This window comes from Pleurodeles waltl, chromosome 2_2 (assembly GCF_031143425.1).
Source record: "Pleurodeles waltl isolate 20211129_DDA chromosome 2_2, aPleWal1.hap1.20221129, whole genome shotgun sequence".
Taxonomy (NCBI): domain Eukaryota; kingdom Metazoa; phylum Chordata; class Amphibia; order Caudata; family Salamandridae; genus Pleurodeles; species Pleurodeles waltl.
In genome coordinates this window covers 407,111,306-407,130,204 of record NC_090439.1, presented here as the reverse complement: position 1 = coordinate 407,130,204, position 18,899 = coordinate 407,111,306, and the positions used below count along the sequence as shown (strand labels likewise).

The following is an 18,899-nucleotide window of genomic DNA, read 5'->3' as shown; positions in this document are numbered from 1 at the left end:
TTTATAAGAAAAATAATAAAGAAATATAAAATTGTAATGCATAAAGTTCCATAAGTGCAAGTGTGGGTAGATAGGAGTTCAGTCTATCATGTGCTGCTGTGTGTAAAAGTTAATTTATTTGTATATTTTGATATATTTTTGACTTTGTATATGTTAGTATATTTTTATGTTTTCCTCAATATGTCAGTAGTGAAGCACTTATGGGTATTATTATGATCATATTTACATATTGTGATAGATAAAATAAACAGAGACCCATAAGGGTGTGTGTGTTTTAATCACACATGAACATATTTTTAGACAGGTCGCAAGAAACTCCCATTGAAGGTAAGGTGGGTCGCTTTCCTGGCGTAGTGACCCTGCACGAGACGAGCCCTTGCAGTGCAGCACACCATGGGCAGCTTGCCCTGTCACTAACAGCGCTAGAATGCGGGAGACTGAAGGCAGGACACAAGAGCACTTCCCTGCTCCACCCCTCCCAGTGTCGGCGCTGCACTCTCGCCGCCTCTCGCTGTATTCCTCCCTCCCCGGTCCTATTGCTTGGCTCTGATCGGCTAGGCTGCGAGCTGAGAGGAGGAGCTGCTCGACAACATGCAGGAGCAGTTGTGAAAGCAGACACTACCATCTCAATAAAAGGCAGGGGCAGCAGAACCTGCCTCCCCCGCCTGGAAAATAACTGGACTGTGCCTGCGGCTTTCTGAGAGGAAATTCTTCCTAATTTCTTTCAGAGGGCTGCTACCTTTGGGGTGTGTGGTTTCGTCCGAGATCATCTTCCAGAGAAGGACTGGCTCCTCTAGTTTTCTACGGTCTGAAACGGCTATGTGCAGGGCGTGATGTCTTGGGGGAAACGGGGTCGAGGGACCCACCTGATCCTTCGTGGTTAAAAGTCGAGTTTTAAGTCACTGCTCTTAATGTCATGGTATATATATATATATATATATTCCATTAGGGATGATTGCGGCATGACAGTGGGAGTGCGAACTTGGGGTGGACAACGGTGCCTTCAAGGTGTGGAAACGTGGACTCGAACGCTGACGGCTCATTCTCACTGGCTTCTTCTCTACCAGCGCCAAGAAGCACGTCCTACTTGGGTTGACCGTCCGGCGCCTAACCAAAGTGTCCTCCAATGAGGTAAGGAATGCCTCTAGCTGCCATTTACCTTATGTGCTAATCGAGACTTTCAGTACAGTAACAAGAAGACTTTTGCTTAACCGTGTGTAGGATTAGAGCAATGATTGTGAATTGATTCCACATGTGCAGTATTCAATAACGAACTTGTCTCCATTTCTAAACCAAGTTTTCAAAGCTCTGGCCAAGGTTCTTGCTTCGTGGCGCCCTCTAGCGGCTCTAATCTATATTTTTTACTATAAACCGTTACTTTCACACGTAACATAATCAGCGACTACAAACGACCGTGAAAATGATGGGACCATATATCTAATATTCACAGAGCTGGGGATGAACAAGAGCGCACGCGAAAATGTAACTACAGGGGTAAGCGATGTACTTCATCACTTCTTAACGTGAGCAGTACACACAATGTGAGCACGGGCCGGTGTGGTTTACTCTGTACGGGCTGGGTAAGTAACTCGGTCCGGACATCAGAGTAAAAGTGGCACACATTAGTGAACCAGATAGCTAAAATTGACCCACATTTCCAAATCGAGGTAGTTTTGAACCTGTAACGTCAGCTTTGTGGGTGTTTTACAACGGAGATTTGCAACCATTATCGCAGGGGTCTTCAAACTAGGTGGGGAGGGGGGCGGCTCAAGTGGTAGGTGTGAGGCTCTGGCCAAAAGAAGCATTATGTTAATAGGGCATTTTTTAGGGTAACAGAAAATGAGCAGCAGTAAACTGTTCTGTAATGGGCCATCATTAACCTCTATTGTAGATTATATTCAAGCTGGGAGTGTGTCTCAAACGGTATGGGACCTCAAATACTATTTAAAACCGCCTTCTCCACTTCTAATAATCCCACTGTAGATACGTTTCTACAATAGTAATGCCTCCCTGACCAGTGTTTGGCATCATGTAATTTATTGTATTTTGAAAACAGTAAAAGAACTTAACTACAGTGGTTAAGTAAGTGTAGACATACTTTAACATTGCCAATGTAATAGAATAATTGTAAAACGTTTGGAGAGGGGGCCCAATTATTTTTTTCCCCGCTGGGGGAGGGGCGTTAAAAAGTTTGAAGACCACTGCGTTGTGGTAATATTATGGAAATCAGCAGTAAAAACCGGACTGGTAGAACATAGAATAGCCCTGCAAACAGCCAGAAAACTGACCTGACAGATCAGCACATTGGGTACAATGCTTAATTTGTAAATAAAAACGTGCCGGTGCCCAAAGTCTTCCTCTTAAACACCTTAAACACAGGGTTGCTGCAGTTAATTGTGGGAACACGGAATACTGAGGCGGCGTAATCCTAAAGCCATTTCGGGCCTCTTCAATACATATAAAGCTGCTGCCTGCCCCTTCAGCTCACTCTTGCAGCTTTCTACTTTCTCCCTTCCTGATGCTTTTTCGTTTTATCCTTCTTCCATCTTTCCCATATGTGTCTTTTGCTCGCGTCAAATGCTTGAGACAGAAGAATGAGCCCCGGCCACAAAAATAAGTGCCGGTGCTCAGCACCGGAAACAACAAGCACAAATTAAGCACTGACTGGTTCCCTGCGGGCTAATCCGAATCTGTGGTGCGCGACAGCTGTGGCGACGTTATTAGCAAAATATGGATGTTGTTGCGAATAGGACAGTCAGTCTGTATGCTTGTTGCAAACTGATTGAGCAAAAGAAGTACATCTGCCAAACCCAGTGAAGCTTTTTTTGAGTGTTCTTTCTCTGTGAACGTACCAAATGCGCTAGGGCTTGTTTAACACAACACACGAAAGAAAATTTGAACATTTGCTCTTTTACTCGAAATAATTTTTTTGACATTTTATTATTTTTTAAAGAATTGCAGGTGATACCGTCAGAAGCTGTGAGACTGACGCAGATTCCAAGGATTAATCAAAACCGCGCCAATTACGCACACGAAAATGTGCAGGTGCAAATACCGAAAAACATTTGTGAGTTTTGCGGGTGAACCCTCACTGGAATCCTCACTAATCTGCTGTTGGGGATAGACCTACTGTCACACAAATTCCTAAACCATGGGGACATTTTCAGGTAGGCAGATTCATTCACAGGGACAGAATTCCATCTGTCTTGATTCCGTGAACTGGGGCCAAGATCTTGATCTCGAAAATAATGATTTTTGGTGTATTAAAGTCCTGGAGATTAGTTCCTGTAGGGAAGGCTCGGAACTGGTTTTGTTGGCGATTTCACCTCAGTAGCTCCAAAATCGTAAAAGTAAAGTACACCTGTTGAGAACCTGCTAATTAAAAATGAAAGCTCGCGCCACGCTTCACGTGGCGATTGGCTGGAGGGAAGTGTCTCATTCTCACTGTGAGTTTTAAAGAAATGTTTACTTGTCAATATTGAATGAAAACTTTGAGTGTGGGAAAAACGAGTAACCTTTCCATACGCTTCTGGAGGGCAGTTCTTAAGCAAACACATTTATCAAGCCATGGTGGAAAATGTAAAGCACTTCAACGCAGAGGTTCGTATGAAACCATCAGAAGCACATACGACCTGTTCTTATCTGTGATTCAACTGCACTTGTATGCTCACTCCAGAAAAAAAAGGTTACTATGACGTGAGGCTGTTGAGACGTGACTTGAGGAGGAAATAACCCCCTACTTATAACGGCGTTAGTAGGGCCTGCCTGGCCTCTCTTGACGGTTACCTTAGTCTGTCCTATATGCATCTTATGATGAGCACCATCATGAATACATGTTGAACCGCCCCCCCCCTCCCTCTCTCCTATAAGCACCTCATCACCAGGGCATGCAGCTCGCGCACCTCATACCAGAAAGTTAAGTTGCCACACCTGGCTTTGTTGACGGGCGGGAGAACAAGTTCCTTCTTTGTGCGGGTCAGGTCCATCCTGATTTTAATTACTACTCTTTCGGTTCAAAATGAGCTATTTTGTTTGTCTCTTAATGGAGACTGGAGACGGGAGATAAAATTCCTGCTTTTATTGCAACTGATTCACAAAGGTTTTGTTGTGAGTAGATTTGACTTATTGTAATACACCAGACTCACTCCTGAAATCCAAGAGTATGCCATGAATACTCAGCATACAGGTCGAAGCATGGGCTTACGAAGTGTGGGGGACGCGGGGGATGTGTGTTCCCCCCCCCCCCCCCCCCAGATTTTGGAGGGTGGGGGACACGGGGGACGAAGGTGGGGGGGACAAGGGGACACAATACTTTCCCCTCTCACATCTATTATTCAGAGGGCCATTAGCGCACAAAAGCGCTACTTATAATAGCCCTGTGCCGACCATCCTCCAATCTGATGAGAACAGAATGAAGGTGAGTCCGGAGGCCCCTTGCGCCTTTTCCTCTGCCCTTTTGTTTGTCCTGTTCACAGCTGTGGGCTTTAAGGTTGCTCATAAGAACAAAGGGCACGAGGAGGAGAAAAGAGTTTTGGATGATTACTGTCTGCATCACCTGCCGCCTTGAAGAGGAGCACTGCAGGATGCCTTCAAGAGGAGTGACAAGACAATGAGGAAGATCTAAAGAGATAACAGAGTAGCACTCAGCCTGACACCTGCAGGCTAGAAAGGAGACTCTGTGAAACACAATATTTGTATTTGCCTAAGATCACACCAGTTGGTGAAACAGTGAAGTCGAGATTGAGCCCAGATTTTACCTTTACACACAACAATTTAGCTATTAGAAGGGTATATTTTTCTAACATTTATGTTTAATGTTTTGTTATCTAGGTAATGAAGGGCTTGATTAGTGTGGCTAACAGGGAGAAGCCATATTTCATTTTGGGCCGTTATGCCTAGCGTTATTATTTATGTTGTTATCGTTACATACTTCAGCATATTGAGGTATATTATCTTTTCTTCACTCTATTCTGAAACAATCTACCCTATGCCACTGCACCCTACAGCACTTTTCTCCACTCTGTGCTACTCTACGCCACTGCAATCTATGCTGTACCACTCCACTCTACACCACGCCACTGAAATCTATGCTATTCTACTCTAACCATTGTACACTACACCCCTGCACTCTGCCAGTGCACTGTTTACCACTTTACTCAACACCAATGCACTCTATCCCACTGCACTCTATGCCAATCTACTCTGCACCACAGCACTCTATTCCACTGCTTTCAATGCCACTGTAGTCTGCGCCACAGCACCCAATGCCACTGCACTCTGTCACTCTACATTACACCACTGTACTCTGCAACCCTCTAATCTGCAACATTGCACTTTCTGCCACTGAACTCCACACCACTGCACTCTGCACCACTGCACTCTGCACCACTGCGCTCTCCCACTGCACTCTTTTCTGCACCACTGCACTCTAATCTACTCTACACCACTCCACTGTAGGGCACTTCACTCTTCTTTGAAATCATCTCCTCTATGCCACTGCAATCTACGAAACTCCACTCTATGCTATGCCAGTCTAATCTATCTTGCACCACGCCAATGTACCCTGCACCACTCCAATCTGCTCTGCACCACTCTATGCTACTGCACTCTACATCATTATGCTCCACTCTGCAACGATCTACCCTTCAACACTATACTGTACTCTGCAGCAATCTACTAAATGCCACTGCACTCTATGCCCCGCTATTCTACTCTGCACCACTGTACTCTATGCCACTCTTCTCTACTCTGCATCACTCTACATCACTGCACTCTACACCAATGCATTCAATGCCACTCTACTCAACAGCACTGCCCTTTATGACACTCTACTCTGCCACTGAACTGTACTCCTCTCTATTCAGCACCACAGCATCTACTCTGCACCGCTCAACTATATGCCACTCTACTGCACTCTACACCAGTGTACTGTATGCGACTACACTCTATGCCACTCTACTCTGCATCACTGCACTCCACCACTGCACTCTTCACCAGTCTACTCTACCTTGCACCACTTCACTCTACCATGCAACGCATCATTCTATGACACAGCACTCTGAACCACTGCAATTTATGCTGTGCCACTCCACTCTGCTCCCCTCTACTCTTCACCACTCTACGCTACTGCACTGTACGCTAAACCAGTGCAGTATTCGCCAATGCACTCTACACCACTTTACTCAAAACCAACGCACTCTATATCACTACACTCTACACCAATCTACTTTGCACCACTGTACTCTATACCACTTCACTCTAGACCACCCAACTCCACTCTGACATTACACTCCATGATACTAGACTCTGACACTCTATTCCGTTAAACTCTAACACTTTCTCCATTCTGTAACTCTCTACACAACTCCCTATACGCCACTCCATTCCACTTTACTCCACTGTATGCCACTCCACACCACTCTATGCCACTTCAATCTACGATACTCTACTCAATGCCACAGCACAACCCTCTATGCCACTCCACTATACAACAATGTACTATGTTCACTGTAACACTTTACCCAACTTTCTCTATGCCACTTCACATTACATACCTTCACTCTACTCCAGTTCACTCTTCCTTATGCCTTTCCACTCTACGACACTCTGCCACTCCACTCTATGACACTCTATTACACTGTGACACTACTCCACTCTACTACTTTATGGCATTGGCGCTTGATAAGGGAGATTCAGATCGCCTTCTCACTCAAATGAGACTTGAGTCCGATTTATCTTCGCCATTTTGGTTACAAGCACTCTGTAACCCTTTTAACTCAAGCTTAACGAAGGCTTAGGATGATCCTGATAATTGTCTAGGGGATCAAAATATCGTCAGCCAAAGTACCTTGACTTGAATTTGTGATATTGTACATAAGTTGGCATAAGCATAGGTACTATGAGTTAATGACTTCTTGATTCACTATTTGAGTCATTCATGTAAAAGTAGGTGTATAAAAGCTTGTAACTCATTATTGTGGATGCTAACCTTGTAGGAAAGTAGCCTCTTTCTAGCCTGGTTACCCCCACATTTGGCCTGTTTGCCAGTGTGTTTGAGTGTGTCTACTGGGATCCTGCTAATCAGGACCCCAGTAGTTATGCTCTCTCCCTTAAATTATGGTTGTTGCATACTGGTAACCCAGTATTTCACCCAAAATTGGCATACTGGTGCCCCCTTATAAGTCCCTAGTATATGGTACTTAGGTACCCAGGGCATTGGGGTTCCAGGAGATCCCTATGGGCTACAGCATTTCTTTTGCCACCCATAGGGAGCCCATGCAAAGGCTTCTGCAGGACTGCCATTGCAGCCTGCGTGAAAAGGTGCATGCACCCTTTCACTGCCAGTTACACTGCACCAGGTCACCTATAAGTCACCCCTATAGCAAGCCCTCCAGCCCGGAGGGTAGGGTGCAGAGTAACTGTGTGTGAGGGCACCCCTGCACTAGCAGAGGTGCCCCCACGACCTCCAGGACCATTTTCCCAGACTTCCTGAATGCGGGGATGCCATTTTACATGTGTACTTGAAATAGGTCACTACCTATTCCCAGCTACATAATGGTAACTCCGAACATAGGTATGTTTAGTATCAAACATGTTGGAATCATAACCCAAGGCTTTTGCAAGCATTGGTTGTATGATTTCATGCACTCTGGGGGCTCCTTAGAGGACCCCCAGTATTGCCATTCCAACCTTCTGAGGTTTTATAGGCAGGCCCAGCTGCTGCCACCTCTCAGACAGGTTTCTGCCCTCCTCTTGCTTGAGAAGCTCAAGCCAATAAAGGTAGAACAAAAGATTTCCTTTGGGAGAGGGGTGTTACACCCTCTCCCTTTGGAAATAGGAGTTACAGGCTTGGGAGGGGTAGCTTCCTTCCTCAGGCCACTGGAAATGCTTTGAAGGGCACATTTGGTGCTCTCCTTGCATAATCCAGTCTACACCGGTTCAGGTACCCCCAGTCCCTGCTCTGGCACGAAACTAGACAAAGGAAAGGGGAGTGACCACTCCCCTGTCCATCACCACCCCAGGTGTGGTGCTCAGAGCTCCTCCAGAGGGTCCCTGTGTTTTGCCATCTTGGATTCCAAGTTGGCAGCGAACTCTGGGAGCATCTGAGTGGCCAGTGCCAGCAGGTGGTGTCAGAGCCGCCCCTGATAGGTGCTTACCTGTTTAGCTGACAAATCCCCCTTTCATGGCTATTTAGGGTCTCTCCATTGGGAGGTTCTTCAGATTCGGATTGCAAGACTCCAGCAGGAATCCTCTGCATCCTTTACTTCACCTTCTCACTGAAGAAACTGCATCTGGACCCTCCAGGAACTCCACAAACTGCAACAACGAAGCAAAGACAACTTCTGCAACATTGTATCTTCAGCTCTTGCCAGCAACTGCAACTGTTTCCTGGTCATGCATCCTCAGATGACAGCGTGTCTTCAGCCTGTACCAGAAGAATTAACGAATCTCCCTTGGGGTGAAGGAGTCATTCCCCTGCTTCAGCAAGCACCTCTCTGCAACGACGACCATCTGCTTGGGTCCCCTCTCCTGTTGAGTTGCATGGATCCTACATCACGGGTGGTGGACTGAAGTGGTCCCGATGGTCCTGACGTCCTATTGTCCAACGTTTGTGTAGGTAAGAGCTTGCCTTCCCACGCAAGACAGTAACCCTGTTCACCACGTGTTTTTCAGTTGCCAAGGCTTGTTGGCATCCTTATATGAAATGCTTTGTGCACAATGTAACTCTGGCCCCCAGCACTCCTTCCTGCAATGCACAGCTTCCTGAGTGGTTCTCTGGCGGTGTGGGATCCCTTGTTTTTGTGCTGCGTGGGCCTCCTTTTGCAACTCCTTTGTCCCCGTGCTGAAGGACTCCTGTGTCCACTGGCTGGTCTTCTGTGGGCTCTCTGAGTTGCTGAGAGCCCCCTCTGACTCCTCCTCCTGGGTAGAGTCCACCAGGTCCCTCCTGGTCCCAGGCAGTGCCATTTTCCGCTAACCGTGAGTTTTGCGTGTGCCAAGGTTTGTTGGCGGAATCCAGCGACGCAAACCAGACTGCCATCATCCATCCGGTGTGGGATATCATCTGCACCAACCAGGAACCCGCATCCATTTTCTTGGGTGCAGTACTGACTGTTGTTCTTCACCGGTGGGTCTTCTTTTGCACCTTGATTCCGGTTAGCAGGGGCTCCTGTCCTCCCTGGACTCTTCTGTGCTTCTTGGACCTAGTCCCATTCTTCCACAGGTCTTTAGGTCCAGGAATCCACCCTTTGTGTCTTCAAGAACCAGAAGATACTTCCATTATCTTCTTTCTCGTGTTCTTGTGTGTTCTAGGAAAGTTACTGTGATTTACTCCTGTTTCCTGGGCTCTGAGGTGGGCTCTATTACTTACCTTTGGTGTTTTCTAATACTCTCAGTGCCCCTTTACACACAACACTTGCCTAGGTGGGAAACCGACATTCGCATTCTACTTTCTTAGTATATGGTTTGTGTTTCCCCTAGGCCCATTTCTAACCATTGTGATTTTCACTAATTGCACTTTTCTAACTGTTTTTATTGCTATTGCGGCATACTAGTGTATATAATTGGTGTATTACTTACCTCCTAAGGGAGTATAGTCTCTACGGTATTTTTGGCATTTGTGTCACTAAAATAAAGTACCTTTATTTTTGTAACACTGAGTATTTTCTTTCATGTGTGTGAGTGCTGTGTGACTACAGTGGTATTGCATTAGCTTTGCATGTCTCCTAGATAAGCCTTGGCTACAGCTACCCCTAGAGAGCCTGGCGTCTAGACACTGCCTACATTTCACTAATAAGGGATAACTGGACCTGGTATAAGGTGTAAATACCATAGGTACCCACTACAAATCAGGCCAGCCTCCTCCAAACCACTGTACTATATAGGTTACTTTTTACATTTTTCTTGTAATTGGTGACATTGGGTCATCCAGATAACTTGTGTAATGCCCGAATATCAGTCTTTCTCGATTTCCCCTGTTGATGTTTTCCCACTACATTTGATCTTTTATATTTTGATTGAATAAATGTATGAAACGTTCCATTTGCATACTACTTTAATATCATTGTTTATGGGAGTGGTGATGCATTTTATTCAAGGGACCCCTGTTCCTTTAAAGTTAGTTTACTGCTCCATTTTAGGACACTCTACTTACTCCATGACACTACGCCACACCAGTCGATGACACATCATTCTCCTTTATGCCATTAACTTTGAGCCATGCTGAATAGTAGTCTCACTAGTGTACAGCATGGCTAAAACACATTGGCAAAGGCAATAGAACTTGCATAGGCGAGACCTATTGGCTTTGCCAATGCTTGTTTATAAGGTATGAACTTCAAGGTGACTTGCAATATCCTTATGTACGCCAGGGGTATTTTACCCCATATAATATATGGTCACGCCACCAACTTTCCCATAAACCACTTAAAACCTTAGTGCATAGCTTCTGTCATTCCAAGCTATTAAAGTAGAGCAGAAGAAAGAAATGCAACATTCCATTTTTTGCTTTAAACAGCTGCATTAATTATGCTCTGTGACCTGATCTGCCTTTTACCTTGGCTGCTAGCTCTGGCAGAAGGCACTGTAATGTCAGAACTCAACTGTAATAACCCTATCATAGTCATTTTCCAATGTTTTTTATTTTTAATCAGTGAATGTCTTTTCTTTATACGCAGTGACTTGGTGCATCACAAACAGCCGTTTCTAAAGAAATGAGTGACTGCAGTTTATACAGAGATTAGAGAATCCATGTTTATATAGCCTGTAACTGCAAGAGCTTCTGCAGTTGAAATGCTTCTAGTTATGACTGATGTGGAGCTGAGCTGCCCAAGATCACACACAGGAGTAGAAGTGTTATTAGAACTATGGTTTCCAGGCACAGTTTACAACTCTTGTACCTAATCGCTTTTGATGTCTCTAGTGCGGTTCCAATTGGCATGAGGCGAAGGGCATGGTGGGTGTGGGACGAAAGGGTATGTTCTTCCTTTTTACCCTCCTACCTTTATTTGCTTGGTGCATGAAGATGCAAGGTTAATTAACATGTTATTTTCACATTTGAGCTAGTTAATTTGTGAATGTAAATTAAAGAATTAAAGGTACTTTCAGACTGTGAAAACATGCCTTCCTTTCTCCCTATGTCACTTCCAATATATATGATTGTGTACATTTATCGGAGCCTGCAGTTCGTAAACAACAAGCGATTTGTATAGGGTTGATTGAAAGTCCCCAAGGCTGTCCCTGTCCCCCCCAGAAATGTATTGTCTCCTACGCCCCTGGGTCGAAGTAACTTCTTTGTACCTCAAACTCTGTTTCTCTGTTCAGTACTTTCTTCCTTAATCTTTTTAAAGTATTTCTCCTATGACACTTGTTGCCGTGCTCACGTAGGTGTCAGCTTCAGTAAAAGGACCAACCCTCACTCCATTACTGTTTGTTTGAATAAATACATATATATATATATATATATATATATATATATATATATAAATATGTATTTATTCAAACAAACAGTAATGGAGTGAGGGTTGGTCCTTTTCCGAGAGTGACATGGGCCCTACATCAAGAAAGGAGAATGCCCTTCCTCTGCACATGCTGCTTTGGTTGGGTAGTAAAAGACAGACAGGGTTAGGGTGCAGTGCACTTTTGTAAGTACTGGCCCTCGGTGCCACTATACCTGCTTCACTAGCGACAGTTCCGCTCCTCTGGTGAGGTACTAAGCACGCCGCCGTGTGTCTGCTCTCTCATTACTTTCCGCATTTCAGTTGACAAAGTGGCGTGGGTTGAATTCTGAGCAGTCGCCTCTGATCTTCAAATAACTTTAACGAGCTGGAATGCGTCGGGAATACAAGAAGGGCACAGAGATGCCTCACAAGAAATAAACTATTTCAGTGGTTTCAGGCCCTTAGTGGCGTAGAGCTTCTCCTTTATTGATTACCTCCAGCTCAATGTTCGACGAAAAATCAGGACACTCTTGGCATTGTTTCTCACTTTCGGGGTCCTAATGTGCGACCACATTTTAACTTGATCAGCAGTAGGTCTGAGTGCATAGTATCAGGTCCAATTCAAATTACTCATTTGGAGGTTTTTTTTTTTTGGTGGGGGGCGCGGTTGTAGGGGTGAATTGGACGTTTGATGAGCTCAGAACGTTTTTTTTTTTTCATGATTCAAGTTCTGGCTCCGAATCTTTTTTTATAAACTTTGCAGACATTTCTTTTTATTTTGGTTAAAATCACTACTGACAAGGCCTGCTTAGGTGTTAAATGAACGCAAAGTACCTCAAAATGTGTCATCGTTGGAATGAGTTATTAGAAAAAGTTTGACATTGACTTGCAGCTTCATTTTGAGTAATAATCTGACTTTTTGAAGTACTCTCCATATACTGACTGTCCTTCAGAATCTCAGGAGTTCTGACCTGTAAAAAAGGAACTGTGCTTTTGTACATGTTCACATTAGGAAATGTCTCCTAATAAGCATTTGTACCTGCTGAAAATATGTGTCCATGTACCGACCCTTGTCCTACCCTTTCGCCAATTTTGGAGGCATTTCCTCAACCTGCTGAACCTGAACATTGATTTATTTCCTACTATTTTTTATTTTTTTTCCTGCTCTTAGGGAAATCAATCACCAACTGCACAGTGGTAAATAACCAATAAAATGTTTCTAAATATTCAAAAAAGTGCAGCCTGTCAATTAGGAGGGCCACCTAGCTTCACCGTGTTATGGTGGAAACTACTTCTAGCATTGCATTTTTTAACCCTCAAATCATTGCTATCAGATTTGTTTGCCTGACTTCCTCAATGAAGATAATCCAAGACTAAAATGCCCAGAATGCAATAGCCTGTCCCACAAAAGGGCAGGACTAGAAACGGTGTCTGTGATGACATGGAGTGATGTGGCCACCCTACTGTCCACATTAATACATAGTTAACTTTGAGTTGGTTCAATGCGGTTCACTTGTAAGAATCTTGGGTCCCCACGTACAAAGCATTTTTGTGAATCACCCATTTGCAACTAGAAAAATGCTTTTTGGGAGGTACAAAGCCCAAATTGCAATTCAGTAAGTTGTTTCCGAATTGCAATTTGGGTTTTACGATTCTGTATTAGGAAGGGGCATGTTCAGGGCATCCCCTCCTAATACCATATCTGAATGGTATGTATGATTGTTTTGTGACAGTGAATGCGGTCGCAAAACAATTGCAATTAGCACCAATTTCAATTTGGTGTTAACCCAGTGGCAAAGGGAAAGAGACCCCATCCCCTTTGTGAATGCATGCAAAAAGGTTTTTTAAGAGCAGGCAGTGGTCCCACAGACCGCTGCCTGCTCTTAAAAAATGAAACAAACATTTTTTTTTCTTTTTAAATGCATCCCGTTTTCCTTTGAGGACCTACCTGCCAGGGCCTACAGGAACAGGAAGTATCTCTGTCCTTTATATACAGGGCCACTGGAAGTACATGACTCTTTTGTTGCAGTGGTTTCAGCATAATTAGGGATTTGCCACATTTGGCAATCTATCCATCATATGCTGCATAATCTACAGATTTTAGTAAAAAAATGTTTCTAGCTCAAAAGGGATCAAAAGTTACTAAAAGTGCCTTGATATATGTTGCAGTGCAGTGGAAGGCCCTAAACATTGTCGACTGGTCCCTTTTTCAGTTGCCTATTACTGTATGTGGATGTTAAACCAGTACTAATGAGATTAAACCTTTACACAGACAGTGTTAACAGGTGTAAAAATGACAACACTGTGAAGTAATACTATCACAAAACGTATGTCATTATGTCATATAATTTCACTTTACTTGCAGCATAATTTAGTCAAATCCAGTGCATAATTTGGTCCTCCCCTGCTGCATAAATATCAGTGGTTCTATTTATAGTTAAGAAGGCCATCTGGTGAATAATGTCACAATGGGGTTCAAACATCACCATACACAACCAGAAAATCATCTTTTGGAGACCTTATTGCTGGTGATTGTGGGTGACACAGAGTTCACAAGGGAAAACCAAATACCTCTTTAAAGAGCCACATGTGCACCTTGGAGGAAGATAATTAAGAGAGGGAAAAGTGAGCTATGGAAAGGGAAGAATGAGAATTGAAAAGCAAACTGGTGTAAAGTTTTCAAACAACATCCAAATCTACATTCATATTCATTTTATTGAAAGCACACCAAAATTTACAATAATGTGCCCAATACCGGTACACGTTTATCTGAGCATCTGCAAAAAATATATGCTCAAAAATTCACGTCAACAAAAACGTTTAACTTATTTACAGAATGATTTTCTGCCCTTCAGATGTAGCAAAAACTTGATATTTGTTCCTATAACTTTAGGGTTGTCATGACAAGCTCTCTGAAGTAAAAACAAAGACGCACATTAAGTTTTATATTTGTGGGACGCAGGGGTCAGTGATTAAGCTTTACAATGTATTCTATGGCACCCCTGAACATACAAAGAGCTAAAAACACAATTTCAAAGACTCTCAATGGAGAAACAGGGTACATTGGATCATCTTCCGTAGACCAATAATCGAGTTTGTGTGCCCCCGTTGTTCCTGCTCAAAACGCCTCTTACCAGCGCATCCTTAGATTAACCTGATGCGCTACTCCGCATAGCTGTTCATAACACCTTTCAACCTAATCTACAAGTGCGTCTTTTATTTTCATTGGAGTTTTCAAAATCTATTTAAGAATAGTGTTCTGCGGAAGCACTGTGTAGGTGTGTGTGATCCATGGTTCACTAGATGTAAAACTTTAAGCAGCGGCTAGGTGTGAGGTCCAGCGCACGTCACTTCGATGACGTAGGCAGACCAGCGTCAGGCAGCAAGCAGTTCCGGCCCTGCGTCTTCCTACAGCGGTTTAGTAGTGCATGGAAGGTGCTGCCTCTTACAATAAAGTAGATCTGGCCATATGCTTACATAGAGCGGGCTTTGCATACTTAGCCACAGTGGCCCTGCACAAAATACTCACTTTCGGCACACTGCACTTTGCATTTTGAGCCATATGCTCAGGCAGGACGCACAGGCTTGAATCACCACGTTTTTATTCAAACAGCTCTGATGCGCTCATGTTTTTATTCAATTAGCTCTAATGCACTAGCGCACGTCAAAAATATAATTGTGAGGAATTACCAGCTTTTAATCATAGGATTCGATGACATTTTATTGTGTTTTGTCCGAGGCATCTTAACCATTGTATTAGTTATATTAATCGGGATTTTATTATTTCTGCTTTTTATAGTGTTTGCTATTCATGTATGGTTTAAATAACTAAGGCATGAAATAAATAAACAATTTCAAAGACTGAGGGCCCTGTTCACAAGAAGTGGTGTAACATATTTTTATAGTGCTCCTCACTTACTCCTGAATTCCATTCCTGGCGTAAGTTATGAGTACATTTGGCTTCCTACTAACCAGACTGAATTCTGCAAATAAACCATGAGTACCACAGGACTGAGCTATGCTCACACATAAACGTCATTAGGTCTTTGCAGATTGAGCTCCAGTGTGAGCGTGCATGTCTCATTTGATGTTAAACGGTATCCGGGAAGATGAGAGAGCTGAACATTTATTGTCTAAACCCTAAATCTATTTGAACACAGTTTATTCTTATTTTAATATGGGTTACAAACACACCACCTTCAAAAACTAGATTTGTTAGTGAGACTGTGGCCTCTGTAAACTGCAACTTTGTGTCTGGTATTTAGTTTTGGACTTTGTTTTTTACTTTGTGTCAACACGAATTAAGCTGAGGAGTCAGAGTGAGCGAGCTAGATGCGATATCATTTATTCAGCATTACGGTGGAGGATTTGACCTTGCATATGAATATAACTGTCCTCTTTTCTATTAAATTCTCATTAAAGGCAGCACTATTTGACACGTGCCCGATAAGCTTTATCGTGACCGAGAATTGGAAAATTATCCACTGATCGTGCCCGTTATCATTTCTGCCTACTAGGTAACATTGAATTTAGGACAATTGAAATAACAATTGTCAGTTTCATGCCTGTTAGGTCACCCTTTATGAAACTTTTGTAACTGGAACTTAAAACTCTACTTTAATTTAAAACCAGCAACGATTTTGAACCTTTTAAATTTGAAATGGGAAAATAAAATAACAAAATGCAAACTTTTGTAGGAACTTTTAAGAAGCAGTTCCTGTGATGGAGACACTTTGGCAAACCTGATATAAGATTCTGAGAGTCAAATTTTTTCTTATTTTTTACCTAGATATCATGTTTGTGCTTCCCTGAATTGTGTCCCCACCGTCACCTTTTTAATGACTCCTTTTATAGTAACAGTCACACTCTAATACAGGCCCTTAGTGTTCATGTGCACCAAAAAGTCACAATTGGCCATACTTGTGCTATGTTATGTGTATTTGTAAAGCACACTATTATCTGCAAGGGTATCCTGGTGCTAAGCAGGAGTGCTTTGGTGTGGAGTGAGAGGTCGTTCCATGTGTAAGTAGTGATTTAAGATAACACCCATCCTCCTGATATAGTTCTATATGTGCATGGAATGTGTGAATGTAGGAGCCCTACAGAACGGGGGTATCTGGGTGGTTGGTAGAAGGCGATTCAACTGTTCTGGTAGGTGGGGCCTAAGTTGTATAGTACCTTGAATGTGTATGTGAGGAGTTTGAAATGAGTTCTGTGTGGGACGTTCAGTATGAGTTCCCGATTTGTCATCTTCTGGTGAGTTGTCTGGTGATCCTGACATAGAAGGTGTTTCCGTAGGCCAGCTTGCTGGTGACTAGAGCGTGTGTGATGATTTTTCTGGTGTTGCTTGGAAGCCATTTGAAGATCTTCCTGAACATCTTCAGAGTGTGGTAGCAGGATGCAGTGACATCACTGATTTACGTTTTTATGTCTAGTTTGCTTTCAATGATGATTCTGAGGTTCTTGGCTTCGGTTCTGGGTGTAGGTATGAGTATGAGTAGGAATTCAGCTGGCCATCAGTTGGACTCCTATGAAGAGGTTTTCTTGCTGAAAATCACTACTCCTTCTTTGTTGATTTTGAGCTTGAGACAGTTACTTTATTCAGTTGGTGAATTTAGTCATGCAGGCAGTGAATTTGCTTCCTGTGGTGTGGTCTTGTCTGAAGGGGAGAGTGTGGGTTGCATGTCATTGGCGCAGGAGAGGATGTTGATGTTGTGTGCATGGATGACGTTGGCCAGATGGATAATGTATTCATTGAAGAGGATGCGACTCTGAGGATGAGTTTGTGGGCTTCTGAGGAGTAAGGTGCCAGGCTGACAACTTGTCTTCTATCCCTTAAGTAGTTGCAGATCCAGCAGAGAGCTGTTCCTTGAATGCCACTCTTATGCAGGCACCTAATGAGGATAGGGTGTGAGACAGTATCAAATGCTGTAGATTTGTCCAGGAGATGGAAGGCTGTCGTGTCTGCTCTGTCAAGGATCATGCCTATGTCGCCTGTGGCAGCAATGAGTGCTGTTTCTGTATTATGGTTAGACCCGAGTGCAGGATGAGTGGCACCAAGAAGCTGGTGATTACTAAGTTGGTCAGTGAGGTGTCGAATAATTAGTTGATTAGACCTTGGCTGGTTATGGTACAAAGAAGAAGGTCTGTTGTAGAGAGTATGGCTTGGTCAGTCAATTATTTCTTAAGTAGGGACAAGACTTAGTCATATTTCCAGGTGTCCGGGAATGTGGTTGAGTCGATGGAGGCATTTAGGACGGATGTTAGTGCTTCGCTAATTGGTAGGAGTCCTTTGATTAAGACATGGTGGGGGGGGGGGGGGGGGGAGTTCAAACGGGGCTCGAGTTGATGGTATTCATAAAAGCAACAGTTTCAACATTGGGACAGTGGGTCACAAGATCAGGGTTCGTTCTTCGTTCATGATGAGAAGTTGAGTTGCTACAGTGACGGGGTCCGGTTGAGGGTCGAAGTTGTCATAAATGGAGGTAATTGCGTTGCAGAAGAATTCCAAGAGCTTGTTACAAAGGTGTGGTGAGGGGGTGATGTTGCAGAAGGCGACTAGAGGCGCAGTGAAAATGTTCATGATGGTGTAGATTTCCTTGCTTCTGTTTGTGTTGGCATCAATGTAGTCTGCAAGAGCTGTGTACCTATTGTTCTGTATTTGCAGATGGTAGTGTCTTAGGGTGGTCTTGATGAAGTTTTAATCCATGTCCTGAGTTGTTCTCCATTTGTGCTCCAGTTGCTTGTAATGACATTTCGTCAGTCTGAGTCCCTCTGTGTGCCATTAACAAAATCCTTCCCATACTACAATTTTAATGTCAGAAACAAAGTGGCAACAAAAAATTCGACAAGTAAATCAATTCATAGAATAAATATAAATGTGAGATTGAACCGAACACTATGCCAATTGTTTCTGTTTCTATATGCCATAGATCATTTTACTAGAGTGTACTTTACCTTCTTGAGTAACTGTAACACTCATTCATTGTCCCGATGAAACAATAATATTGTGGAACGCGTTGGCAATTTCTTCATGTCAGAAAGGGGATTATAAATTTAGTTAGGTGGGACCCTTACCAAGTTAATTAATACAATCTGGTTAAGGAACAACACAAGATTTAGTGACTTGCTGCTCAACCCCTTACAGGTGTGGTACAAATAGCACATACCCCCCGCCCCCAAGAGAATTATGTGTTAGTTGTGGCAGTACCAACAATAATAAAGTGAAGAAAACAACACAATAAATTCCCAAAAACATTTAGGAAAAGGGATGAAAACATAATTGAAAAAACACATAAACAAGTCAAATTTAGTAAGTGGAACAAGAGAAAAGAACTGCTAAAGTTTGTTAAAGTTTTTAAAGGCAAAGGCACCTATAAAAAAATAAAACATAATTGAAAAAGACCAATTAGCGATTGCTCAGGATTTAGGCATAATTTAGGGCTAACTGCGATAGAGCTGAGT

General features: G+C 43.3%; 1 protein-coding gene across 2 annotated transcripts in view; it reads left to right on the top strand.

The window, feature by feature from the left end:
- The first annotated feature begins 569 nt into the window (after positions 1–569).
- DSEL (dermatan sulfate epimerase like) overlaps positions 570–18,899 on the top strand; it is a 115,061-nt gene continuing 96,731 nt past the window's right edge. The window contains exon 1 of one of the 2 annotated variants that reach the window (XM_069219905.1): positions 570–1,131. The gene's annotated coding sequence lies outside the window, so the exon portion shown is untranslated. Of the gene's footprint in view, positions 1,132–1,409; positions 1,495–18,899 lie in introns of those variants that run through there. The other variant, XM_069219906.1, reaches the window with a different exon arrangement.